Source organism: Monodon monoceros, unplaced genomic scaffold (assembly GCF_005190385.1).
Source record: "Monodon monoceros isolate NGI ecotype Baffin Bay Population unplaced genomic scaffold, NGI_Narwhal_1 Super_Scaffold_5, whole genome shotgun sequence".
Classification (NCBI taxonomy): Eukaryota; Metazoa; Chordata; class Mammalia; order Artiodactyla; family Monodontidae; genus Monodon; species Monodon monoceros.
Window position 1 is genome coordinate 58,983,074 of NW_021703782.1, and position 27,770 is coordinate 59,010,843.

Consider the following 27,770-nt stretch of genomic DNA (forward strand, 5'->3'; position numbering starts at 1 on the left):
AATCTTTCTATCTGCCTTTTTGCCCTTTCAGAAAACTGCAGTCAGATCCTTCACTCTGGGAAAATATATCAGTATTAACAGATTTTGCTGTTCCCTTTTTCTTTTTTTTTTTAAATTTAATTTTATTTATTTTTTTACACTGCAGGTTCTTATTAGTCATCCATTTTATATACATCAGTGTATACATGTCAATCCCAATTGCCCAATTCAGCACACCACCATCCCCACCCCACCACGGTTTTCCCCCCTTGGTGTCCATACGTTTGTTTTCTACTTCTGTGTCTCAATTTCTGCCCTGCAAACCGGTTCATCTGTACCATTTTTCTAGGTTCCACATATATGTGTTAATATACGGTATTTGTTTTTCTCTTTCTGACTTACTTCACTCTGTATGACAGTCTCTAGATCCATCCACGTCTCTACAAATGACCCAATTTCGTTCCTTTTTATGGCTGAGTAATATTCCATTGTATACATGTACCACATCTTCTTTATCCATTCGTCTGTCGATGGGCATTTAGGTTGCTTCCATGACCTGGCTATTGTACATAGTGGTGCAATGAACATTGGGGTGCATGTGTCTTTTTGAATTGTGGTTTTTTTCTGGGTATATGCCCAGTAATGGGATTGCTGGATCATATGGTAATTTTCTTTTTAGTTTTTTAAGGAACCTCCATACTGTTCTCCATAGTGGCTGTATCAGTTTACATTCTCACCAACAGTGCAAGAGGGTTCCCTTTTCTCCACACCCTCTCCAGCATTTGTTGTTTGTAGATTTTCTGATGATGCCCGTTCTAACTGGTGTGAGGTGTTACCTCATTGTAGTTTTGATTTGCATTTCTCTAATAATTAGTGATGTTGAGCAGCTTTTCATGTGCCTCTTGGTCATCTGTATGTCTTCTTTGGAGAAATGTCTACTTAGGTCTTCTGCCCATTTTTGGATTGGGTTGTTTGTTTTTTCAATATTGAGCTGCATGAGCTGTTTATATATTTTGGAGATTAATCCTGTGTCCATTGATTCGTTTGCAAATATTTTATCGCATTCTGAGGGTTGTCTTTTCATCTTCTTTATGGTTTCCTTTGCTGTGCAAAAGCTTTGAAGTTTCATTAGGTCCCATTTGTTTATTTTTGTTTTTATTTCCGTTACTCTGGGAGGTGGATCAAAAAAGATCTTGCTGTGATTTATGTAAAAGAGTGTTCTTCCTATGTTTTCCTCTAAGAGTTTTATAGTGTCCAGTCTTACATTTAGGTCTCTAATCCATTTTGGGTTTTTGTGTATGGTGTTAGGGAGTGTCCTAATTTCATTCTTTTACATGTAGCTGTCCAGTTTTCCCAGCATCATTTATTGAAGAGACTGTCTTTTCTCCATTGTATATCCTTGCCTCCTTTGTCATAGATTACTTGACCATAAGTGCGTGGGTTTATCTCTGGGCATTCTATCTTGTTCCATTGGCCTGTGTTTCTGTTTTTGTGTCAGTACCATATTGTCTTGATTACTGTAGCTTTGTAGTATAGCCTGAAGTCAGGGAATCTGATTCCTCCAGCTCCGTTTTTTTCCCTCAAGACTGCTTTGGCTATTCGGGGTCTGTTGTGTCTCCATACAGATTTTTAAGATTTTTTGTTCTAGTTCCATAAAAAATGCCATTGGTAATTTGGTAGGGATTGCACTGAATCTGTGGATTGCTTTGGATAGTATAGTCATTTTCAAATATTGATTCTTCCAATCCAAGAACACGGCATATCTCTCCATCTGTTGGTATCATCTTTAATTTCTTTCATCAGTGTCTTTTACTTTTCTGCATACAGGTCTTTTGTCTCCCTAGGTAAGTTTTTTCCTAGGTATTTTATTCTTTTGGTTGCAGTGGTAAATGGGAGTGTTTCCTTAATTTCTCTTTCACATTTTTCAACATTAGTATATAGGAATGGAAGAGATTTCTGTGCATTACGTTTGTATCCTGCAACTTTACCCTATTCATTGATTAGCTCTAGTAGTTTTCTGGTGGCATCTTTAGGATTCTGTATGTATAGTATCACGTCATTTGCAAACAGTGACAGTTTTACTTCTTCTTTTCCAATTTATATTCCTTTTATTTCTTTTCCTTCTCTGATTGCTGTGGCTAGGACTTCCAAAACTATGTTGAATAATAGTGGCTAGAGTGGACATCCTTGTCTTGTTCCTGATCTTAGAGGAAATGCTTTCAGTTTTTTACCATTGAGAATGATGTTTACTTTGGGTTTGTCATATATTGCCTTTATCATGTTGAGGTAGGTTCCCTCTATACCCACTTTCTGGAGAGTTTTTGTCATAAATGAGTGTTGAAATTTGTCAGAAGCTTTTTCTGCGTCTATTGAGATGATCATATGGTTTTTCTTCTTCAATTTGTCAGTATGGTGTATCACATTGATTGAGTTGTGTATATTGAAGAAACCTTGCATCCCTGGGATAAATCCCACTTGATCATGGTGTATGATCCTTTTCATGTGTTGTTGGATTCTGTTTGCTAGTATTTTGTTGAGGATTTTTACATCTATATTCATCAGTGATATTGGTCTGTAATTTTCTTTTTTTGTAGTATCTCTGCCTGGTTTTGGTATCAGGGTGATGGTGGCCTCATAGAATGAGTTTGGGCGTGTTCCTTCCTCTGCAGTTTTTTGGAAGAGTTTGAGAAGGATGGGTGTTAGCTCTTCTCTAAATGCTTGGTAGAATTCACCTGTGAAGCCATCTGGTCCTGGACTATTGTTTGTTGGAAGATTTTTAATCACAGTTTGAATTTCATTACTTGTGATTGGTCTGTTCATATTTCCTATTTCTTCCTGGTTCAGTCTTGGAAGGTTATACCTTTCTAAGAATTTGTCCATTACTTCCAGGTTGTCCATTTTGTTGGCATAGAGTTGCTTGTAGTAGTCTCTTAGGATGCTTTGTATTTCTGTGGTGTCTGTTGTAACTTCTTCTTTTTCATTTCTGATTTTATTGATTTGAGTCCTCTCCCTCTATTTCTTGATCATTCTGGAAAATGGTTTATCAATTTTGTTTATCTTCTCAAAGAACCAGCTTTTAGTTTTATTGATCTTTGCTATTGTTTTCTTTGTTTCTATTTCATTCATTTCTGCTCTGATCTTTATGTTTTTTTTCCTTCTGCTAACTTTGGGTTTTGTTTGTTCTTCTTTCTCTGGTTCCTTTAGGTGTAAGGTTAGATTGTTTATTTGAGATTTTTCTTGTTTCTTGAGGTAGGCTTGTATTGCTGTAAACTTCCCTGTTAGAACTGCTTTTGCTGCATCCCATAGGTTTTGGATCGTCATGTTTTCATTGTCATTTGTCTCTAAGTATTTCTTGATTTCCTCTTTGATTTCTTCAGTGATCTTTTGGTTATTTAGTAACGTATTGTTTAGCCTCCATGTGTTTGTGTTTTTTACGTTTATTTCCTGTAATTCATTTCTGATCTCGTAGCATTGTGGTCAGAAAAGATGCTTGATATGATTTCCATTTTCTTCAGTTTACTGAGGCTTGATTTGTGACCCAAGATATGATCTATCCTGGAGAATGTTCCATGTGCATTTGAGAAGAAAGTGTAATCTGCTGTTTATGGATGGAATGTCCTTTAAATATCAGTTAAATCTATCTGGCCTGTTGTGTCATTTAAAGCTTCTGTTTCCTTATTTATTTTCATTTTGGATGATCTGTTCATTGGTATAAGTGAGGTGTTAAAGTTCCCCACTATTATTGTGTTACTGTCAATTTCCTCTTTTATAGTTGTTAGCAGTTGCCTTATGTATTGAGGTGCTCCTATGTTGGGTGCATGTATATTTATAATTGTTATATCTTCTTCTTGGATTGATCCCTTGATCATTATGTAGTGTCTTTCCTTGTCTCTTGTAACATTCTTTATTTTAAAGTCTATTTTATCTGATATGAGTATTGCTACTCCAGCTTTCTTTTGATTTCCATTTGCATGGAATATCTTTTTCCATCTCCTCACTTTCAGTCTGTATGTGTCCCTAGGTCTGATGTGGGCCTCTTGTAGACAGCATATATATGGGTCTTGTTTTTGTATCCATTCAGCAGTCCTGTGTCTTTTGGTTGGAGCATTTAATCCATTCACGTTTAAGGTAATTATCTATATGTATGTTCCTATGACCATTTTCTTAATTGTTTTGGGTTTGTTTTTGTAGGTCCTTTTCTTCCCTTGTGTTTCCCACTTAGAGAAGTTCCTTTAGCATTTGTTGTAGGGCTGGTTTGGTGGTGCTGAATTCTCTTAGCTTTTGCTTGTCTGTAAAGCTTTTGATTTTTCCATGGGATCTGAATGAGATCCTTGCTGGGTAGAGTAAATTTTGGTTGTAGGTTCTTCCCTTTCATCACTTTAATTATATCATACCACTCCCTTCTGGCTTGTAGAGTTTCTGCTGAGAAATCAGCTGTTAACCTTATGGGAGTTCCCTTGTATGTTATTTGTTGTTTTTCCCTTGCTGCTTTCAATAATTTTTCTTTGTCTTTAATTTTTGCCAATTTGATTACTATGTGTCTTGGCATGTTTCTCCTGGGGTTTATCCTGTATGGGACTCTCTGTGCTTCCTGGACTTGGGTGGCTATTTCCTTTCCCATGTTAGGGAATTTTTCAACTATAATCTCTTCAAATATTTTCTCGGGTCCTTTCTCTCTCTCTTCTACTTCTGGGACCCCTGTAATGCGAATGTTGTTGCATTTAATGTTGTCCCAGAGATCTCTTAGGCTGTCTTCATCTCTTTTCATTCTTTTTTCTTTATTCTTTTCCACATCAGTGAATTCCACTATTCTGTCTTCCAGGTCAGTTATCCATTTTTCTACCTCAGTTATTGTGCTATTGATTCCTTCTGGTGTAGTTTTCATTTCATTTGTTGTATTGTTCATCTCTGTTTGTTTGTTCTTCGATTCTTCTAGGTCTTTGTTAAATATTTCTTGCATCTTCTCAATCTTTGCCTCCATTCTTTTTCTGAGGTCCTGGATTATCTGCACTATCATTATTCTGAGTTCTCTTTCTGGAAGGCTGCCTATCTCCACTTTGTTTAGTTGTTTTTCTGGGGTTTTATCTTGTTCCTTCATCTGGTACATAGCTCTCTGCCTTTTCATCTTGTCTGTCTTTCTGTGAATGTGGTTTTCATTCCACAGGCTGCAGGATTGTAGTTCTTCTTACTTCTGCTGTCTGCCCTCTGGTGGATGAAGCTGTCTAAGAGGCTTGTGCAAGTTTCCTGATGGGAGGGACTGGTGGTGGGCAGAGCTGACTGTTGCTCTGGTGGGCAGAGCTCAGTAAAACTTTAATCCGTTTGACTGCTGATGGGTGGGGCTGGGTTCCCTCCCTGTTGGTTGTTTGGCCTGAGGCGACCCAACACTGGAGCCTACCTGGGCTCTTTGGTGGGGCTGCTGGTGGACTCTGGGAGGTCCCACGCCAAGGAGTACTTCCCAGAACTTATGCTGCCCGTGTCCTGGTCTCCACGGTGAGCCACAGCCACACACCACCTCTGCAGGAGACCCTCCAACACTATCAGGTAGGTCTGGTTCATTCTCCCCTGGGGTCACTGCTCCTTCCCCTGGGTCCCGATGCACACACGACTTTGTGCCCTCCAAGAGTGGAGTCTCTGTTTACCCCATCCTGTCGAAGTCCTGCAGTCAAATCCTGCTAGCCTTCAAAGTCTGATTGTCTAGGAATTCCTCCTTCCGTTGCCAGACCCCCAGGTTGGGAAGCCTGACGTGAGGCTCAGAACCTTCACTCCAGTGGGTGGACTTCTGTGGTATAAGTGTTCTCCAGTCTGTGAGTCACCCACTCAGCAGTTATGGGATTTGATTTTACTGTGATTGTGCTCCTCCTACCGTCTCATTTTGGCTTCTCCTTTGTATTTGGATATGGGGTATCTTTTTTGGTGAGTTCCAGTGTCCTCCCGTCAATGAGTGTCCAGCAGCTAGTTGTGATTCTGGTGCTCTCGCAAGAGGGAGTGAGAGCACGTCCTTCTACTCTGCCATCTTGGTTCAGGGCCTGCTTTTCCCTTTCTTAGGTGTACTTGCTTTTAATGAGAAGCCTTGGAGCTAAGAGCATGGGTTTGTAAATGGAGGAATTCTAACGTTCAGTTAGCAAGAGAGAATTTTGGATGTTAAGAGACCATCCAGAAAGGCCTTAAAGTAATTCCTGAAGAAACCTCCTGTTTGGACTATTTGATCTTTAAAGGAAGGAAGGCTGAGTTCAGAAGACCAGTTGTTTAGGGAGGGTCACCACTATTGATGCATTGTTCACTTATTCCTTTTCCTTTGTGTCCTTGGCCTTTTTCTGAGTCATCTCACTACTCCAAATGTCACCAGCCATATTTGCTGTGAAGATGGTTAGATCTAGATTGTTGCAGGTCTGAGGGATCATGTTGGAAGGACCTAAAATTAAACCAAGTCACATGCCAATATAAGGAAAATGCAAATGAATCATTAAACAATTAAAAACTCAACTGATGTTTACTGCTGCCTGGAACATAGCCTGGGAACCTGGATGCAAGATAGGTACACATCTCGAAAATAAAGCAACTGAACTATGGGATTTAAAAGCCAGTAATTCCAAAGGAACAATTAATTAAAAAAGGAGGTTAATTCACAGTTTACAGACTTAGCAGCTGCTTGTTTAGCATATGCAATAAAGAGCAAACCAGTGGTAGATTTATAAAAATGTCAGTTAAATGATTTATGATATATGCATGCTAATTGTTTTTGCATAATCCAGTTCCCTTTTCCCTCTCATGACCCTCACTGAGATATTGTTTTAGAACAGAATGTAGTGCTTATACTCTATGTCTTTTTATGATTTAAATATTCTAAGTTGAAAGAATTTATATATATTTTTTGTAAGCTGTTTGTCTTTGGAATTTCGGAACTTGGTTTTTGTTAATTTTTTTCTTTAAATCGGTGAATTGAAAATTATCTATTTGTGTATATTTTTTTCTTGGCATGTCCAAGTTATCTTTTTTAGCTGAAGTTCACAGGTTATCTAAGTATATGTAATAATAGGAGTCCTGTTTAATTTGCCGATAACAGGAACTTAAATGCATCTTATTGTAATATGAAGAAATTCATGTGTTATTGCTTTATCCTGGCATATATGTATTTACCTTTATTCTGTAGGAGCAAACTATTATTTTAATTGCTTCTTCTAGAGAGAGGTTCCTACTGCAAAAAGCTTTTATGGTCTCACCTACTTATGTAGAATTTCCTACAGAGGCCTAAATATACTGAAATATGAGGGTCAAAACTGAGATAGAGATTTGGAAATCTAAGGTTTTGGTGTTTTTTCAAGTTATATTTTTCTATATGGAAATGCTTGAGAGAGAGAGAGAGAGAGTGAGAGAGAGAGAGAGAGAGAGAGAGAGAGAGAGAGTGTGTGTGTGTGTATTTTAACTCAGACTAGGATTCCTGTCTTACTTTGAAAGTCTGAAGAACATAAATCATTTGAAATAAGGATCTTCCAGTTTATTCGAGTAAAAATTTTGGATATAGAATTTTCCAATAACATTTTTTGCTTCAGAAAAATCTCACCACTCAGGGATCACTTCTTGTGTTAAAAATATATTGCTCCTAAATATAGTAATACACTTGCCTGTAATTAGAATATCATGAACATCTGAAAGATAATTTTTTTAACATCTTTATTAGAGTATAATTGCTTTAAAAGGGTGTGTTAGTTTCTGCTATATAACAAAGTGAATCAGCTATACTTATACATATATACCCATATCCCCTCCATCTTGCGTCTCCCTCCCACACTCCTTATCCCACCCCTTTATGTGGTCACAAAGCACCGAGCTGATCTCCCCGTGCAATACAGCTGCTTCCCACTAGCTATCTGTTTTACATTTGGTAGTGTATATATGTCCAGGCCACTCTCTCACTTCGCCCCAGCTTACCCTTCCCCCACCCCGTGTCCACAAGTCCATTCTGTACGTCTGTGTCTTTATACCTGTCCTGCCCCTATACGTGTTAGTATGAGGTATTTGTTTTTCTCTTTCTGACTTACTTCACTCTGTATGACAGACTCTAGGTCCATCCACCTCACTACAAATAACTCAATTTCCCTTTTTTTATGGCTGAGTAATATTCCATTGTATATATGTGCCACATCTTCTTTATCCATTCATCTGTCGATGGACACTTAGGGTGCTTCTATGTCCTGGCTATTGTAAATAGAGCTGCAATGAACATTGTGGTACATGACTCTTTTTGAATTATGGTTTTCTCAGGGTATATGCCTACTAGTGGGATTGCTGGGTCATATGGTAGTTCTATCTTCAGTTTTTTGAGGAACCTCCATACTGTTCTCTATAGTGGCTGTATCAATTTACATTCCCACCAACAGTGCAAGAGGGTTCCCTTTTCTCCACACCCTCTCCAGCATTTATTGTTTGTAGATTGTTTGATGATGGCCATTCTGACTGGTGTGAGGTGTTACCTCATTGTAATTTTGATTTGCATTTTTCTAATGATTAGTGATGTTGAGCATCCTTTCATGTGTTTGTTGGCAATCTGTATATCTTCTTTGGAGAAATGTCTATTTAGGTCTTCTGCCCATTTTTGGACTAGGTTGTTTGTTTTTTTTGATTTTGAGCTGCATGAGCTGCTTGTATAGTTTGGAGATTAATCCTTTGTCAGTTGCTTTGTTTGCAAATATTTTCTCCCATTCTGAAGGTTGCCTTTTCATCTTCCTTATGGTTTCCTTTGCTGTGCAAAAGCTTTTAAGTTTCATTAGGTTCTATTTGTTTATTTGTGTTTTTATTTCCATTTCTCCAGGAGGTGGGTCAAAAAGGATCTTGCTGTGATTTATGTCGTCGAGTGTTCTGCTTATATTTTCCTCTAAGAGTTTTATAGTGTCTGGCCTTACATTTATGTCTTCAATCCATTTTGAGTTTATTTTTGTGTATGGTGTTAGGGAGTGTTCTAATTTCATTGTTTTACATGTAGCTGTTCAGTTTTCCCAGCGCCACTTATTGAAAAGGCTGTCTTTTCTCCATTGTATATTCTTCCCTCCTTTATCAAAGATAGGGTGACCTTATGTGCGTGGGTTTATTTCTGGGCTTTCTATCCTGTTCCATTGATCTATATTTCTGTTTTTGTGCCAGTACCATACTGTCTTGATTACTGTAGCTTTGTAGTAAAGTGTGAAGTCAGGGAGCCTGATTCCTCCAGCTCTGTTTTTCTCAAGATTGCTTTAGCTATTTACGGTCTTTTGTGTTTCCATATAAACTGTGAAATTTTTTGTTCCAGTTCTGTGAAAAATGCCATTGTAGTTTGATAGGGAGTGCATTGAATCTGTAGATTGCTTTGGGTAGTAGAGTCATTTTCACATTGTTGATTCTTCATTTCCAAGAGCGTGGTATATCTCTCCATGTGTGTATCATCTTTAATTTCTTTCATCAGTGTCTTATAGTTTTCTGCATACAGGTCTTTTGTCTGCCTAGGTGGGTTTATTCCTACATATTTTATTAGTTTGTTGCAATGGTAAATGGGAGTGTTTCCTTAATTTCTCTTTCAGATTTTTCATCATTAGTATATAGGAATGCAAGAGATTTCTGTGCATTAATTTTGTATCCTGCTACTTTACCAGATTCATCAATTAGCTGTAGTAGTTTTTTGGTAGCATCTTTAGGATTCTCCATGTATACTATCGTGTCATCTGCAAACAGTGACAGCTTTACTTCTTCTTTTCCGATTTGGATTCCTTTTATTTCTCTTTCTTCTCTGAGTGCTGTGGCTAAAACTTCCACAACTATGTTGAATAGTAGTGGTGAGAGTGGGCAACCTTGTCTTCTTCCTGATTTTAGAGGAAAAGGTTTCAGTTTTTCACCATTGAGAACCATGTTGGCTGTGTGTTTGTCATATATTGCCTTTATTATGTTGAGGTACATTCCTTCTATGCCTACTTTCTGGAGGGTTTTTATCATAAATGGGTGTTGAATTTTGCAAAAAGTTTTTTCTACATCTATTGAGATTGTCATATTGTTTTTTCCTTCAGTCTGTTAATATGGTTTATCACGTTGATTGATTTGCATATATTGAAGAATCCTTGCATTCCTGGGATAAACCCCACTTGATCATGGTGTATAAATCCTTTTAATGTGCTGTTGGATTCTTTTTGCTAGTATTTTGTTGAGGATTTTTGCATCTATATTCATCAGTGATATTGGCCTGTAGTTTTCTTTTTTTGTCGCATCTTTACTTTTGGTATCAGGGTGATGGTGGCCTCGTACAATGAGTTTGGGAGTGTTCCTCCTTCTGCTGTATTTCAGAAGAGTTTGAGAAGGATAGGTGTTAGCTCTTCTCTAAATGTTTGATAGAATTTGCCTGTGAAGCCATCTGGTCCTGGGCTTTTGTTTGTTGGAAGATTTTTAATCACAGTCTCAATTTCAGTGCTTGTGATTGGTCTGTTTCTATTTTCTCTTTCTTCCTGGTTCAGTCTCAGAATGTTGTGCTTTTCTAAGAATTTGTCCATTTCTTCCAGGTTGTCCATTTTATTGGCATAGAGTTGCTTGTAGTAATCTCTCATGATGCTTTGTATTTCTGCAGTGTCAGTTGTTACTTCTCCTTTTTCATTTGTAATTCTATTGATTTGAGTCTTCTTTTTTTTTTCTTGATGAGTCTGGCTAATGATGTATCAATTTTGTTTATCTTCTCAAAGAATTAGCTTTTAGTTTTATTGATCTTTGCTATCGTTTCCTTCATTTCTTTTTCATTTATTTCTGATCTGATCTTTATGATTTCTTTCGTTCTGCTAACTTTGGGGTTTTTTTATTCTTCTTCCTCTAATTGCTTTAGGTGTAAGGTTAGGTTGTTTATTTGAGATCTTTCTCATTTCTTGAGGTAGGATTGTATTGCTATAAACTTCCCTCTTAGAACTGTTTTTGCTGCATCCCATAGGTTTGGGTCATCATGTTTTCATTGTCATTTGTCTCTAGGTATTTTTTGATTTCCTCTTTGATTTCTTCAGTGATCTCTTGGTTATTTAGTAGTGTATTGTTTAGCCTCCATGTGTTTGTATTTTTTACAGATTTTTTTCCTGTAATTGATATCTAGTCTCATAGCATTGTGGTCAGAAAAGATACTTGATACAATTTCAATTTTCTTAAATTTACCAGCGCTTGATTTGTGACCCAAGAGATGATCTATCCTGGAGAATGTTCCATGAGCACTTGAGAAGAAAGTGTAATCTGCTGTTTTTGGATAGAATGTCCTATAAATATCAATTAAGCCCATGTTGTTTAATGTATCATTTAAAGGTTGTATTTCCTTATTTTTTTTCATTTTGGATGATCGGTCCATTGGTGAAAGTGGGCTGTTAAAGTCCCCTACTATGATTGTGTTACTGTTGATTTCCCCTTTTGTGGCTGTTAGCATTTGCCTTATGTATTGAGGTGCTCCTATGTTGGGTGCATAAATATTTACAATTGTCATATCTTCTTCTTGGATTGATCCCTTGATCATTATGTAGCGTCCTTCTTTGTCTCTTGTAATACTATTTATTTTAAAGTCTCTTTTGTCTGGTATGAGAATTGCTACTCCAGCTTTCTTTTGATTTCCATTTGCATGGAATATCTTTTTCCATCTCCTCACTTTCAGTCTGTATGTGTCCCTAGCTCTGAAGTGGTCTCTTGTAGACAGCATATGTATGGATCTTGTTTTGTATCCATTCAGCCAGTCTGTGTCTTTTGGTTGGAGCATTTAATGCATTTACATTTAAGGTAGTTATCTACATGTATGTTTGTATTACCATTTTCTTAATTGTTTTGGGTTTGTTATTGTAAGTCTTTTCCTTCTCTTGTGTTTCCTGCCTAGAGAAGTTCCTTTAGCATTTGTTGTAGAGCTGCTTTGGTGGTGTTGAATTCTCTTAGTTTTTGCTTGTCTGTAAAGATTTTATTTCTCTGTCGAATATTAATGAGATCCCTGCTGGGAAGAGTAATTTTGGTTGTAGGTTTTTGCCTTTCATCACTTTAAGTATGTCCTGCCACTCCCTTCTGGCTTGCAGAGTTTCTGCTGAAAGATCAGCTCTTAACCTTATGGGGATTCCGTTGTATGTTGATTGTTGCTTTTAATATTTTTTCTTTGTGTTTAATTTTTGATGGTTTGATTAATATGTGTCTTTGCGTGTTTCTCCTTGCATTTATCCTGTATGGGACTCTCTGCGCTTTCTGGACTTGACTGACTGTTTCCTTTCCCATGATAGGGAAGTTTTCAACTATAATCTCTTTTTTTTTTCTTTTTTTCAACTATAATCTCTTGAAATATTTTCTCAGTCCCTTTTTTTTTTCTCTTCTTCTTCTGGGACCCCTATAATTCAAATGTTGGTGCGTTTAATGTTATCCCCAAGGTCTCTGAGATTGTCCTCAATTCTTTTCATTCTTTTTTCCTCATTCTGCTCTGCAGTAGTCATTTCCACTATTTTATCTTCCAGGTCACTCATCCGTTCTTCTGCCTCAGTTATTCTGCTCTTGATTCCTTCTAGAGAATTTTAAATTTTATTTATTGTGTTGTTCATCATTGTTTGTTTGCTCTTTAGTTCTTCTAGATCTTTGTTAGGCATTTCTTGTATTTTCTCCATTCTTTTCCAAGATTTTGGATCATCTTTACTCTCATTACTCTGAAGTCTTTTTCAGGTAGGCTGCCTATTTCCTCTTCATTTGTTTGGTCTGGTGGGTTTTTACCTTCCTCCTTCATCTGCTGTGTGTTTCTCTGTCTTCTCATTTTGCTTAACTTACTGTGATTGGGGTCTCCTTTTCACACGCTGCAGGTTCATAGTTCCCATTGTTTTTGGTGTCTGCCCCCAGTGGGTAAGGTTGGTTCTGTGGGTTTTGTAGGCCTCCTGTTGGAGGAGACTGGTGCTTGTGTTCTGTTGGATGAGGCTGGATCTTGTCTTTCTGGTGGGCAGTACTACGTCCAGTGGTGTGTTTTGGGGTGTCTCTGAACTTATTATGATTTTAGGCAGCCTCTCTGCTAATGGGTGGGTTTGTGTTCCTGTCTTTCTAGTTTTGTGGCTTAGGGTGTCCAGCACTGAAGCTTGCTGATCGTTGAGTGGAGCTGGGTCTTAGCGTTGTTATGGAGATCTCTGGGAGAGCTTTTTGACATTACATGGGGCCGGGAGGTCTCTGGTGGGCCAGTGTCCTGAAATGGGCTCTCCCACCTCAGAGGCTCAGACCTGACACCCAGCCAGCGCACCAAGACCCTGTCAGCCACATGGCCGTCCAAATATATCCTCCATACAGATCTCTTCCAACTGCACTCAGAGCTGGCGAACTCTAAGAGTACGCTCTCCCCAGGGCTCACTATACATCAGAAACCCTGGTCTTTTCTCCATCCCTCAAACAAAACATTATTCCTCTTTTGGCTGAGTTCTTCAGTGGTATTGGTATGCTACTCCCACCTCCCATCCTTTGCCAGACTGGAAGATAAGGGAAAAATAAGCAGTGAGTTCTTATTGATATGTAGAAAGACTTAGGTAGGAGATTACTAATGGATAGTCAGTTTTCACTGGGAGAAACTACTTGCAGTGTATCTGTTATTTGGTTTGGGCACTGAATAACCTTGGTGGACAAGGCAGTCCTACACCCCTGTCAATGCCCAGCTTACTCTTAGCTTAATATATACAGCTAAGAGGCTGTATATATTAAGGGTTGGAGCTGAGCCATTACTACAGAAAAGAAAGCTCACTGATAGTAAGAAAGACAGATGCAAATACAAGACTTTCCAAGTAAATAAGAAAATATATATTCATGTGGATTTATTCCAAGCCTGAATGTGATTCATTTTGGGTTCACATATATTTTTTTTTCGCAGATCCTAACATTTGGAGGCAGAGCTAAACTTCAGTATTCAGAAACCCTTAAATACAAGGTACTTGATATAAAAGAAGCATTTTATGAAAAAAAATATTTAGCAAATCTGTTAATTTTTGGAATTTAAAGAAAAACAACAAAAACTCTTTGGTCATTATTTCCTCAAATGCAAGCAGAATACAAAGATTTCTCAACCTTTGATTGTTGACTTCTCTTTAAATGACTTATAAAATTTTATTCCTTAGAAGCCAGCCCTCTCCAGTCATTTAATCTTTCAGCCAGTTGACATTTGGGCATTTGTTCTATGTGTGGTACTGTAGTTCCAAATTACACTTGTTGAAAACCTGCAGAGTCTAAACACTGTAGACCCAGTTTAAAGCTTAATCTATGTTAAAAGAAAAAGAGTTCAAACCATCTTAGTCAGATTCCTTCCATATGACTGCTTTTGTCATAAATTTTTATGTCATGTGATAACTTATCAATACATTAAAGGCCACACTGGATGATGTAAGCAGTTCTTGTCTCAGATAGCTAAAGATAAATTATTTAAAGCAATCAACCAGCAAGAATCTTTCCTTATTCCAAATTTTGAAGTCTGCATCTGATTTTCAAATTAAGTGGATGAGGTTTATTCCATCTGTGTTTCTTTCCTTTTCCTTTTTTTAACACTAAAAATGGAAGCCTGAAGACAGCTTTTAAGGTGAAGAACAGAATGCAATAGGTTAAATTTTAACCTAATTTCTCTCTAAGCAGCTTCTATGGAATCTTTATTACTAGACTTGGGTACAACACATTTCATTTTTGAAGGCTTAACTTAAGCTATTCCCGAAACTCTTTTAGTGAATAAAAAGAACTCTTTTATCTCCATACTGTTTTGGTGAATATTGTACATATATATATATATATATATATGTATATGTGTATATATATATATATATATATATATATATGTATATATATATATATATATATAGTCATGTTCATCCCTACAGAATTGAATTATAATAAATACCCCTTCGATGATAGAAAGTCATAGCATTTCAGGAGTGAATGTCTGGTATGCTAAATATGACTTACAGATGATGCTAATGAAAGTGTGTTCACCGTGTATGTGGTGGTGATAAATCTTATCCTTAGATAAAAGCTTGATCACTCTCATATGACTCCGTGTGTGTGATCTGTATGTGCTAAGTATCATGAACACAGTTCTAGGTATGTGATTTCTTAAGTAATTATTAATTGATCAGTTCATTTTTCTACCTTATTGTGTTCCCTGCCTGACTCTGTGTGTGATCCCCAGTTATAAGAGGTTCATGGTTTTTACTTAGTGTTTATAGTGGAAGCCTTTGGAATGTTCCTGCTTATATGAATTTAGGTAGTTACTAGTAAGACATACACCCTGAACATACAGATGTTGGATAGAACATGGGCACTTTTCTGAAGATTTTGCAGAGTGGGGAAAGGAGTTCCACTATATGTTTTAGTCCTGAATGAGATTTTCCTGCGTTGTGGTTAGAGCATTGTGTTGCCTGTATCCAGTGCTTGATCTTTGGGATGTTGTATTGTGTATATACTTGGGGAACAACACATGCATGCCCCTAGGTGATTATCTGAAAGACTTTAATACACTGTACATGGCATATTGAGTCAGAGGTTTCTTATCAGGCTGGGAGGGTCCTCTAACCCTGGCTCCCATGCCTTGGTTGCGTCCTCACATGTGGTGTTGCAAAACTGATCTGTTGACTAGTCCAGTTTCCCTTAACCTAGCCAGACAAACTTACTTGGTCTTCCTGGCAGGAGACTCCCTCAGGCCTGCTGCCACCCCTCTGTTCAAGAGTGGCCCTTATATAATTTCACTGTTGATCATCTTTACTACTTTTAGGATTCCACTTGAAACTCGTATCTTCTAGAAAGTTTCTCCAGTTAGGTTTAACTCATCCTGAACACTTATCCTTATTTTATCATTTCAGCCTTTTTGAAGGCTAGAATCATATCCACTACTATTATTATTTTCTCCATGTGTTTCAGGAAAATTACTATATCAGTGATTCACTGCTTTTCGTAGAATCAGAGCCACTTGGGGATAGCTGGATTTTAAAAAATCCTCTGGTTGTACATGTGAAGTTCTCTTTTGTCGTACGTATGAAGATACTGTTAAATTAGCATTCTGTGAATATTCACCAATTGCTGATTATATACCTAGGACTTATTTTATTTTAAGTTTTTATTTTGAAATAATTTAAGACTTAACAGAAAAGTTGTAAGAATAGTACAAAGAATTTCCTTATATTCTTTACTCAGATTTCTCAAATGTTAACTTTTTACAGTATTTGCTCCATTATTCCCTCTCTGTTTTTTTTTTTTTCTGAACCATTTAGAGTACGTTGCAGACATGGTGCCCCTTTGCTCCTAAATTCTTTAATGTGTGCTTCCAAAAACAAGAAAATTCTTTTAGGTAATTGCAGTACAGTTATCAAAATCAGGAAATTAATATTGATCCATACTATTACCTAATATATAGACCTTAGTAATTTTGCCAATTAACCCAGTGTCCTTTATAGCAAAGGAAAATCCTGGATCACACATAAGTGGCATCCGTGAGACTAGCACCCAGATCTTTCAGCTCATTCTCCCATGTTCCTTTTGTCTCTCTACACCAAAATGACATTTCTGAGGCCACCATGGAGTTATCTGAAAGCCTTGGTAAACTGCTTAGGGCTTTCAAAGCTATTTAGTAACTTGCAGAATCTGGGGCTAGTAATGATGTTATTTTTTAAAGGTCAGTGAATGACAAGAAATCTTGTCATGCTTTCCTTGTGTATGCCAAGCTGTAGAGGTCTCATTTATGAGATTGAAACTCAGAGAACTACCAGTAGGCAATGTTTGACAGAAGCAGAACCTTGACCAACAATTAACTAGGGTTGGAGATGCCTGAAATGTACAGACAGAACAATCAGCTTTCTCCTCCTTCCTCATTGAAGATGGTGGTGATGATCTTTGACCCCATAGGAAAAAATATCAGAAAACCGTGAGCTTAAGTTTAAATAGCTCATCACTTATAAATTAAATAACGTATATCTTCCTACGTTGCTACCATGATTTTCATCTTCTAAATTCTAAATAAATTAAAATAAATAAATCCAATTAATCCAAACCTTATAAACCAGTGAGAGAATCTGTATTAAACAGAATGATGTTTCAGTGATTAGGCCCAACTAGGGTCCAAGGCTTATGTCTATTTCCATAGAGTTTCTTGCTTAATTTACCATAAGGCGTCCCAATATGGTCTTCAGCATTAAAGGGAACATAGTAAAGCAGCATATGAGCTGGAAAGGAATTTGACATTGTTCAGAGGTTTGAAGGATAATTACAACACCCATAAAACCAGAAAATGATACATAAATCTTTTATAAAGTAAAAATGTTGGCTTATTTCTCAAAATGTTTCTATTACTTAATACTCTGAATATCAGATCCTTTGTTCAGTACATAATGTTCAGAATAAATTGGTAGACATGAACTAAAGATCCTTTAAACAACTCACTTTTTTCACATTTCAATTTTATTCCTCTATTCAGGCATGGTGACATTCATTTAGTGACTTTGTTGTGGGAACATTTCTTTGCATATAATATACAGAATTGTTCAAATGTAGTCTGTTTTGGGTCATTATCCATTTCTTCGGGTTTCTTGGATGGAACAAATAGAGTCCAGTTAACAGCCTCAAGTAAAAAATATCTGAAAGACATGACTTCTCTTATATATATATAATTAGGAAAGAAACCCTTCATTTTCGGATATACTTTAGACAGTCATTTACAACAGAGAGCTGGTCTGAAGCTTTGGCAAGGAAGAGAGGAGAAAGAAAAAGAGAGAGAGGGAGAGAGGAGAAAGAGAACAATTAGTCTGACTTGCTTGCTGTGTTTAACCTTTGCTATCAAGGAGGGAGGGAAAGATTACATTTAACCAGGCCAGTTATGTTATCTCTACACAATAGGAGCAGACTTCAAACTGGAGCCCAAGACCAATGTGCTCTTCCTGTTGTTCTGCGCCTCCTCGCTGCTGGCGCTTGAGAGTGTGTTCTCATCAGCACCCTTAGAGATACTGACCATGCTTGGCCATTGCAGAGGAGTAACCAGACCAAAAGTGGCATCTTGAAAAACAACACTTTGAAAGCAACCTAGGACTTAAAGAAAAGGATGAAATAGCCATATGCGTGATAAAAATCAGCCACTGCATCTGTTAGAAAATAAGTGTTTTTCTTGGGATTGGAGAAAAGTATACGAAAGGTGGTCCATGCAGTGAAAGGAACACAAATGTACTATGGGCTCAGACAATCCCAACTTCAACTTCAGATTCCAGTGGTGCTACTTTTACTAGCAACATGACCCACCTTGAATATATAATCTCTCTGATCTTCACTTTATGCACCAGGAAAATCTTAACAATTCAGCAAGCATATATTGGGCACCTACTGTGTACCAGCACTTTGTCAAGCACTGAGGTTCATGGATGAATAAGATGCTACTCCTCTCCTCAGGAAGCTCAGAACCTTCGAGACTCACAGAGTCACGAGGTATATGAGAACATACATGAAATAACTTAGCAGAATGTCTAGCACATAGTTAGGGCTTAACGTATTTTTTTTCCTTTCCAGTTTGTCCTCTCAGCTTTCCATGAAAATGGGGAAATCCAAAGATCTCCCAAGAATTTAGCAATTGTAGTCAATTATTCCCATTACCTCCCACATAAAACCTCTTATTAGGAGATGTCATAATTTGGAATTTGATGCATACCAGTTAGAGGCATATTTCCATGGAATGCATACTTTTGTGGTACTGAACTGAGCCAGCAAACAAGAGCTCCTATTCCAGCTTTGCATCACCGTTTGCTCTTGGGTGATTCACTTCACCTTGGGAGTCATTTGGTTCAGTGTTAAAATGAGTATTGTGAATTAGTTAAGCCTTGTCTTTTATTGATTGATTGATTGATTGATTGCTGCATTGGGTCTTCATTGCTGCGCGTGGGCTTGCTCTAGTTGCGGTGAGCGGGGGCTATTCTTCGCTGTGGTGTGCCTGCTTCTTATTGTGGTGGCTTCTCGTTGTGGAGCACGGGCTTCAGTAGTTGTGGCATGCGGGCTCAGTAGTTGTGGCTTGCGGGCCTAGTTGCTCTGTGGCATGTGGGATCTTCCAAGACCAGGGATCAAACCCATGTCCCCTGCATTGGCAGGCGGATTCTTAACCACTGCACCACCAGGGAAGTCCTAGGCCTGGTCTTTATCCTTTCAGATCCAACGTTAATAGGTTTACTTCTGATTTTCCACCTGAATCAATGTTACCTGCATTTTTGCCTTTCTCATATCCACCTTCCTCTTCCTCCACTCTCAAAGCCTTGTTGGAGTTGCTATGAACAGGAACACTGTTTGGTTTCAACCTTTTTTTTTTTTTGTAAATAAAGAAATCACAGTTTTTTAATTCATTTTTCTTTTTAAAAAATATTTATTCATTGGCTGCATTGGATCTTAGTTGTGGCACGCAGGGTCTTTTGTTGCGGTGTGCAGGCTCTTTGTTGTGGTGCACGGGCTTCTCTCTAGTTGTGGCATGCAGGCTCCAGTGTACACGGGCTCTCTAGTTGTGGCGCCCCGGCTTAGTTGCCCTGCGGTATGTGGGATCTTAGTTCCCCAACCAGGGATCGAACCAGCGTCCCCTGCATTGCACGACAGATTCTCAACCACTGGACTGCCAGGGAAGTCCCTGGTTTCAACCTTGATTCAGTTGATTTTATCCTTTCTTTCCTCTCATATCTGGTTTTGGGGCAAATTGAGGAGGAAAAAGAAGAGGAGGTAAGACATGGCTGTCTCCACTTCTTAAACTACAGGTAACTCTTGGGTTCTCTGTTTCATGCTGAAGAGGCTGAAGTCCCTCTGATCCCTAATGTCTTCACCAGTTTTACTGCTTTCACTTGTAGCCATTGAAACCCTTAGGCTAACTTGTAGAATACCAAAAATCATAAATGGTCAGAACTGGAAGAGGTTTTAGTTGGCTGTTTTTTTTTTTGTTTTTGGGGGGGGTTTTTTGTGGTACGCGGGCCTCTCACTGTTGTGGCCTCTCCTGCTGCGGGGCACAGGCTCCGGATGCCCAGGCTCAGCGGCCATGGCTCACGGGCCCAGCCGCTCCGCGGCATGTGGGATCCTCCCAGACCGGGGCACAAACCCGTGTCCCCTGCATCGGCAGGCAGACTCTCAACCACTGCGCCACCAGGGAAGCCCTGGTTGACTGTTTTGCATGTATAAAATTGAAGTTCTGGAAGGAGAAGGAACCTTTTCAAGGATGTGCTGTTGGTTAGCACTCAGGTCAGAACTTGACCTCACATCTCTAGTGCAGCTCTCTTTCACTCTGCCATTGCTGTAAGAATATTTATTTTTATGATTTATTCTCCACATCACCTCTTAGGCAACCAAACATCACGAGCTTCTTATTTGGTAAAGATTTTCTTGGGCCCCATCTTCATTCTACTGTGGTCTCTCTTTGCCTTATGGGGTTCTCCCCACTGTCTCCTTGGCTGAAGCTTTCCTTTCTACTCTTTGATGTATTCAGAGCAGTTCTAGAAATAGATCTGAGATGCTCCTAGTCACCCATAACCTTCTGTATCTATTCCTATAAACATATTAATCATGGCTAACAGTTTTTGAATGCTTAATTATGAACAACACACTGTGTCAAGTAGTTTCCATTAGAACAACTTTGTGATGTGCTGTTGTTTTCTCCATTTTCCAGAGGGGAAATGGAAGTATAGAGAAATTCCGTATTTTATTTGGGGTTCCGAGTCTGTAAGCATTAGTTTCGGGATTTGAAGCCAAGTGGTTTCACTCCAGAGTCTGTGTCTTTAAATATTGTGGCTCCCCACCTTGCTTCTTCCTGCTCACCCCATCCCACCCCAAAGATACTTTATCTTCCACTTTTGCAGATTCCTTTTTGCCTACAGCCCTAAACATTGGAGATTCTTAGAGTTCTATTCTTTTTCCTATTCTCCATTCCCTATATATGTGATCCTTGGGCAATCTCACCTGCATTGAAGACTCTAGGTTTATTCATAGCCCCAGGACCTGATTCTGCCCCATTTCCAGGTTCTCCCTTACAAATGCCTATGTAGTTCTATCTGGATTTCTACACAGGCACCTCATACTCAACTTGTTCAAAACTGTGTGGCATCTTAGGTGACTGGAGTGATTGCCCTTCAGGCATCTGCCTGGAGGGGGAGATATTTTGAAAGCCTCCCAGGTTCTGCTGCAGTGAAACTCTAGGTGTAGCTCTATGTCATAATGTGTACGTCTGGATGTTAGAAAATATTTTTGATAAACATTTACCTATAAACAAATAAATTAGAAAACCTTTTATTTCCCCTATGGAAAAGGATGTAGTTTTATAAAGCATAGGATGATTTTTTTTTCTTTTTTGCCTTGGATATTCAAGTAGATGTTTATATAAAAAGGAACTCTGCCGAGATGACGTTGGAAATGGCTTCCTCAACATGTTTGAGGACCCCTCCAGCCTCCACTGTCCTGTATCCATGGAGCCTCAAAGGCAGAGGTGCTCTAGAGCCTCTCACAGTGTGGATGAGACACAGCCCATGAGAGTTTCCACAAGTTCCAGTAACCCAGTGTATCAAACCATAGTGTGATACCTTGAAAGGGAAACCAAGAGCAAAATTCAGAATTAATCTGTCTTCACTCCCCTTCCCTACTTCTAGTCTCCAGCTGCTCTGCTATCTTTGGTTTAAGTGGCACTATTTTTTGCCAAGATTAAGCATCTTTTTATTTCTTTTAAGTCTGGTTTGTGCCTTGCTTGGGAGTGTTCATCTGGATTTTCCTCTCTTCCTCCCTGATCTATAAATTTTTGTTCTTAAATAGCCCTCTCACATAATACAGTATTATTTGCCTCCCAATATTGTTTATTCCATGCTTATAGGATGTTCTTTGCCATCTAATTTTAGATCCTACGTAATGCCCTTCTTTGGATAAAAGCCATAGTTAAGATGTCACTTCCTATAAATCAGTTTTGGTGAAGCTGAAGGCAGCTGTGGACAGGGGAGGAGGGCACAGGAACTCATGAAGTCTGACTCTTTCAAAGTCGACTTAATCCTCCCTCTTATCCCAGCTGTCTTTGTGCTGCTCTTTGGAGGGTGGATGGACCTCTTTAACAAGAAGGAATGAGATTTTGCATTGTTGGACTTTGTCACAACAACAAAAGCCCTGGAAAATTCCAATTAATTAGCAAGCCGTGGGCTAATGAAAGAATAAAACTGAAAGAGAAATGCTCTAAGCTTTCGAGAGGAGTGTGCATGTGAGGACAATGCTGATTTCAAATATTTGGGGCTGTTTGTATAATTTTCCCAAGGTTTGCCTTCCTGAAATTGAAAGAGATAAGATGAGAGACAAGAGCAAGGATCTGTCAGAGTAAGGACGTAATAACACTGTTAGCTTTTCAGGACACTAAATGACCGACCATCATTTGAAGAAGTCAGTTAAATGTGGACTCACACAGTCAGGGAAATTAAAACCAGAATGTAGACCCTTTGTACGTTTGGGTTTAGAGGAGAACATGGCAACTGGCCTGGCATAAAGTAAATTATGAAGTAAGGTTGAAGTTAATTATTATGAAGGACCAGGAAATCACTGTATCATTGTGTCCTTGAATGAGGGAACGCTTGCAACCAGTGTGGCTGCTAGAAATGTATAGTGATGGAAAACACTGAAGTTATTCATTTGTAGCTTTTTATTGAATGGTAATAATGATGATGATGATGATGATGCAGTAGTAGTAATAAAACTACAGCAAAACTGCTACCACAGCTAACATATATTAAGCATTTAATGTGCACTAGGCACTATTCTAAGTATGTTTAATCTTCTCAGCAAGCTTACTAGACAGTAGGTATTATGTGACTCATGTCTTTATTACCTCCATTTTATACTTAAGAATATTGAGACTAAAATATTAAGTGGCTTACCCACATATATAAGTGACAAGCCAAGATCCGAATCTGTGCAGTCTAATAATTTTAGTGTCCATATTCGAAACCACCACTTCCACCTACCTGTGATATGGTTTTACTACATAGACCTACTAGATAGGCTAGATATTGCCAGGCTGGACGAGGAGGCAGAACCTCTGGGGCTCTATTTCCAGTTTGGTCACTAGTTTTTCCCAGGGACCAAGTCATTCAGTTATCATTTCTATTCTCCAGTGTGTTCATCTATAAAATGAAATTGTTGTAGTAGATGATAGCTGAGGTGTTTTCCACTTCTAAAATTCTGAGGATTAAGAAAATGATGTGTTTTAGATACAGGGTACATGAAATGGTCATTTCTGGAGTGTGTGTGTGTGTATGTGTGTGTATGTGTGTGTACGTGCTCAGACATAAAAAAATGAGATATCAGCTCTGGATTCAGGTTGATCTCTCTACTTGTGTGACTCTCCTGTATGACTTGGGGCTGATTGCTTTATCTCTGTGAACTTTTCTTCTGTTGGAGATGATGATACTATGTGTCCAGAGTGCCTAGAATAATGCCCAGGCATTGTTGGTACTTCTCCTGCCTGTCCTCATGTAGATGGTCTGAGGGTTGAGTAGAAGATACCCCACTTAGGGAGCTGGGTCCAGAGAAGTTGGTTCAGCCAAAAGGGTCATTTTCCTGAATAGGTGGCTGGGTAGGTATTTTTACATGATGGATCTGTTGGTAATTGACCTCATAGGTGAGAATAATTCAGACCTGGAATCACCAACTGTTGGCAGTTTCACTGTTAGACTTTTTTTTGTGAATTATATCACTTTCCTTTCACTGTTCTTCCATGGGCAGTTATTTCATCTGCACATATTCTTCAGATAGCAGTGTTCTTCAGACTCCTTGAAAGGATGTTGCTTAGCCGTCATACTGGGTCGAATAGTGTCCCTCTCAAATTCATGCCTGCCTGGAATCTCAGAATGTGACCTCATTTAGAAATTGGGTTTTGTAGTTGTAATCAAGTTAAAAGATGATTTCATACAGGATTAGGGTGGAGCCTAATCCAAAAACTGGATCTTTATAAAAAGAGGGAAATTTGGACATGGACACCAAGATGAGAATGCCATGTGAAAACAGAAGACACAGGGAGAACACGGTGCGATGACAAAGGTAGAGACTGGAGTGGTGTGTCTACAAGGCAAGGAATGTCAAGGATTGATTATTGGCAACCACCAGAATCTAGAAAGAAGAGAGATCCTCCAATAGAGCCTTCAGAGAGAGCATGACCCCATCAACACCTTGATTTAGGACTTTTAGTCTCCAGAGCTTTGAGAGAATACATTTCTGTTATTTAAAGCCACTCAGTTTGTGGTACATTTGTTATGGCAGCCCTAGGAAACTATTACAGCAAGTAAGGTACCTGTTACTACTAATAATCAGGGCTGCTTGAGAGGGAGAAAGACACATAGACACTGACTAAGTGGGGAAAGAAAATACAATGCATCCACAAAGGCATGATTTGGAAGCCATTTATTGTCATCCTGGCTTCTCTGCACAGTGTAAGTAAAAGCTCTTTTTACTCATATTGTCCAGGGTCAGAACAAGTGTCATGGAAATGACAAAACAAAACACTTGACAAAGATTGGATTTTTAGTAGGCTAACATTTTTTTAAATTTGACTTTCATAAAACCAATATACTATAAACTACAGTGATTACCAATGAGATACTGAAGTGTTGGCCACTCGGTGAATATTAAGAGAAGTGCTGCTACATGGTTTGTCAATTAATTTGAATATTTTTTGAAGTTACCTGCATGCTTCCAGAGGTTGAAAAATGGTTAGTATTTCAGAAACATTTACTTGGCTATAGAATAGATTGGAAAGTGCAGTGTTCCTTAGAATCAGGTTATCAGTTGTAATTTGGGAATCAATCTTGAAATTGTAATAAGAAAAATAAATCTTAGTTACCTAAAAGGCAAGGACTTTGCAGAAAACAACACGATAATAAGACAAAACTGTCAAATAGGCTGGGGCTATGTGGATTCAGTTTGTTTCCAAAAAGCTCGTGAATTCTGTCATCAGGCAGTGAGGCCCGTATCACATGTCACTTTACTTTGTTTTTAACATGTGGCTAAAGCTATGCCAGACCTGCTGCTGTGTGGGAGATGTACTTTCTGACAAAATAAGGCATTTTCCTGGCATCAGGCCCCTTCGGAATTTTTACTGGTATGCATAAATCCAGCAAGTTTGCATTTCCCACACATATCCAATGTAGTCACACTTGGCTTTCTGGATTTGTGGTGGTCTCAAAGCCCGTCAGTGCCAACCTGGTCATTTCCTCATCACTATTGGGACTTACTCTGAAGAAATGAAACCAGGTGTTCATTCATCCATTATTCAAAAATTATCTCCCATCTTCCGTGCCTGATGTGAGGAAGAAATGGAGGAGGCAAAATAATCCAATTTTGAAAGAACCGAAAACGTTTTGTAGAGTAGAAATGAAAGTATTTCTAGTAGGCTATCTCCTTTTCCTCTTTCTCCTTATCCATCCTGATAATAAAGTGCACTGGGAAAGTTCATTTATATTATTTCGTGTTCAAAGTGATGATGATGACAGTGATGACATTAATATTAATTCTTGGTTGTTCATTATCGGCTGAATTTAAGTACTATATAAATAAACAAATCTCAGGACATGAGTCTGAGCTTTTCTAAGCAAATTTTAAAATTAATTAATTAATTAACGGCTGCATTGGGTCTTCGTTGCTGCACGTGGGCTTTCTCTAGTTGCAGTGTGCAGGCTTTCATTGTGGTGGCTTCTCTTGTTGTGGAGCACGGGCTCTAGGCGCATGGGCTCAGCAGTTGTGGCTCGCGGGCTCTAGAGCACAGGCTCAATAGTTGTGGTGCATGGGCTTAGTTGCTCCACGGCATGTGGGATCTTCCCAGACCAGGACTTCAACCCGTGTGCCCTGCATTGGCAGGCAGATTCTTAACCGCTGCACCACCAGGGAAGCCCTAAGCTACTTTTTGAAATCTTATTAGGTTGCCCTTTTAATTCCTGGTTCTCTTCTCCTGAACGTTTTGATATTTCATTCTCAGTCACAAGAGCCATCCGCGAAACAATATGGACCTCCAAGCACAAATTCATTATCTCTGATGGAAAAGTAACTAAAAGAACCTTCTCCAGCATTAAGAGTCCATGATATGTTATCTTTGCATAGATAGGATAGAACATGATCATCCATGTTGAAAGAAGGGGCTGAAAGAAGGCAGATTGTACAAAGCAACAGAAAAATCCCCAGTGTTTCACATACAATCTTGAGAAATGCCTCATTTACTTTATTCATTCAACACACATTTGTTGACCATGTGTCATACATGAGACTAAGGACTAGAGCTGCCAACTCAAGTGAGACACAGGCCGTTTTCTAGGAGCTATAGTCTAAAGTCAAAAGATTGGCAAGTCATCTCCAAATTTGTCTGATGCCGTGCTCCCCTTTGCAAAGTACATTTCATTCAGCCTGGTTTTCTTTTCCTTTCTCCAGCATGCCAAGCTGGATCCGCCTTTAGGTCTTTGTACTTGCAGCTTCCTCTGCCTAGGACTCTGCCCATGTTGTTGTATGGCTAGTTTCACCATTTGTGTCTCAGCTTATGAGCCGTCTCTTTCACAGGCCTTCCTGCCATTCAGTCCAAAGTAACACCCTCACCCCCTGCCCATGCTTCTTAAGTCCATCTACCTGTTTTCTGTGTTTCATGGCACTTATCCTTGTTTGAAATTATCTTGTTCATTTATTCATTCACTTGTTCTATTGTGTACCTCCTCGCCAGTAGAATGTACACTTTATGAAAAAGCAGATCTTACTTGTCTCGTTTACCATTTTGTTGAATGAGTGGATGAATGAATGAATGGATAACTGTAATACACTATAATACAGTCTGTAATGGAAGCATTAACAAAGTGCTATAGGAAATTAAGGAAAAGAGTGACAACTTCCATGTCTGAGCAGGTTGGGGATGGCTCCACAGAGAAGATATGTGAGCTGGACCAGGAAGGCAGGAGAGAGTGTATCAGAAGGCACTATTTCTCTTAGGTAGATGAAGCCCTTCCTTCCTCATCCTGACCCTCCTCAATTGATGATTCACTGATAGAGTTGACTTAATACCTGACGGGATAAGCCCAGTAATTGTGACCCTTGCCCTCTCTGGATGCATGTATCAGGGAAGTAAAGAACACGTTTCCTGAAAACTTCTCTTTCATGCTATGAGAAGTTGCTAAAAGCTTGTCTGTCCAATAAAGAGAACTTGGGATGTAATGGTTAAAAGGAGCTTATGAAACATAAGTAGGCATTCTTGACAAAATAAAAATAGAAGCTTAAAAGATGCATCATTTTTGGAAAGTTAAAAAAGAATTTTTTCCCCTACTGTAAGAAAATATGTGTGGATGAAGCATGTGTTTTAAACTATAGAATAACATTTGCATATTACTTCAGGGTACTGCAACCATGGCAATTCAGAGTTTTGTCGTTCCTGATAGACTGCTTGCAATATATACATCCATTAACAGGATTATCACTTGAAGAGACAATCGTATTTTTACTGAAAAGGTTTTTTGAGGATAAAATTTATTGATATTTAATGAAGCATGAAGCTTCTAAATGAACCATGAAAGCAATAGCTAAACTAATTAACTGCACACAAAGGCTCCCAGAATACATATGTGATGTGGGCTGTGTGCTTATCAATTGTGCCTGGTTACACTGACATCCTGGATAACATGCTCCTCATATGTGCTTTGTGGAGCAACAGTAAATCCTTCTGTAATGCATGCAATAAAAGAGGAAATAACTGTTTAGGTTTCCTGCAAATGCGGATGGGATATTTAAGTCAAGCGTTGCAGGGTTTATAGGTTATAATTTAGCGGAGTTAAGACTAGTAATAACAACATATT

The 27,770-nt window shown here is 38.6% G+C and overlaps 1 protein-coding gene across 8 annotated transcripts in view; it reads left to right on the top strand.

Annotated features, from left to right (window-relative positions):
- The window catches only part of GLIS3 (GLIS family zinc finger 3), a 662,455-nt gene that overhangs the window by 272,157 nt on the left and 362,528 nt on the right, over nucleotides 1-27,770 (top strand). Inside the window, exon 2 of one of the 8 annotated variants that reach the window (XM_029201556.1) lies at nucleotides 13,823-13,879. The exons of 6 other annotated variants lie outside the window; for them this stretch is intronic. The gene's annotated coding sequence lies outside the window, so the exon portion shown is untranslated. Of the gene's footprint in view, nucleotides 1-13,751; nucleotides 13,880-27,770 lie in introns of those variants that run through there. One more of the 8 variants, XM_029201557.1, reaches the window with a different exon arrangement.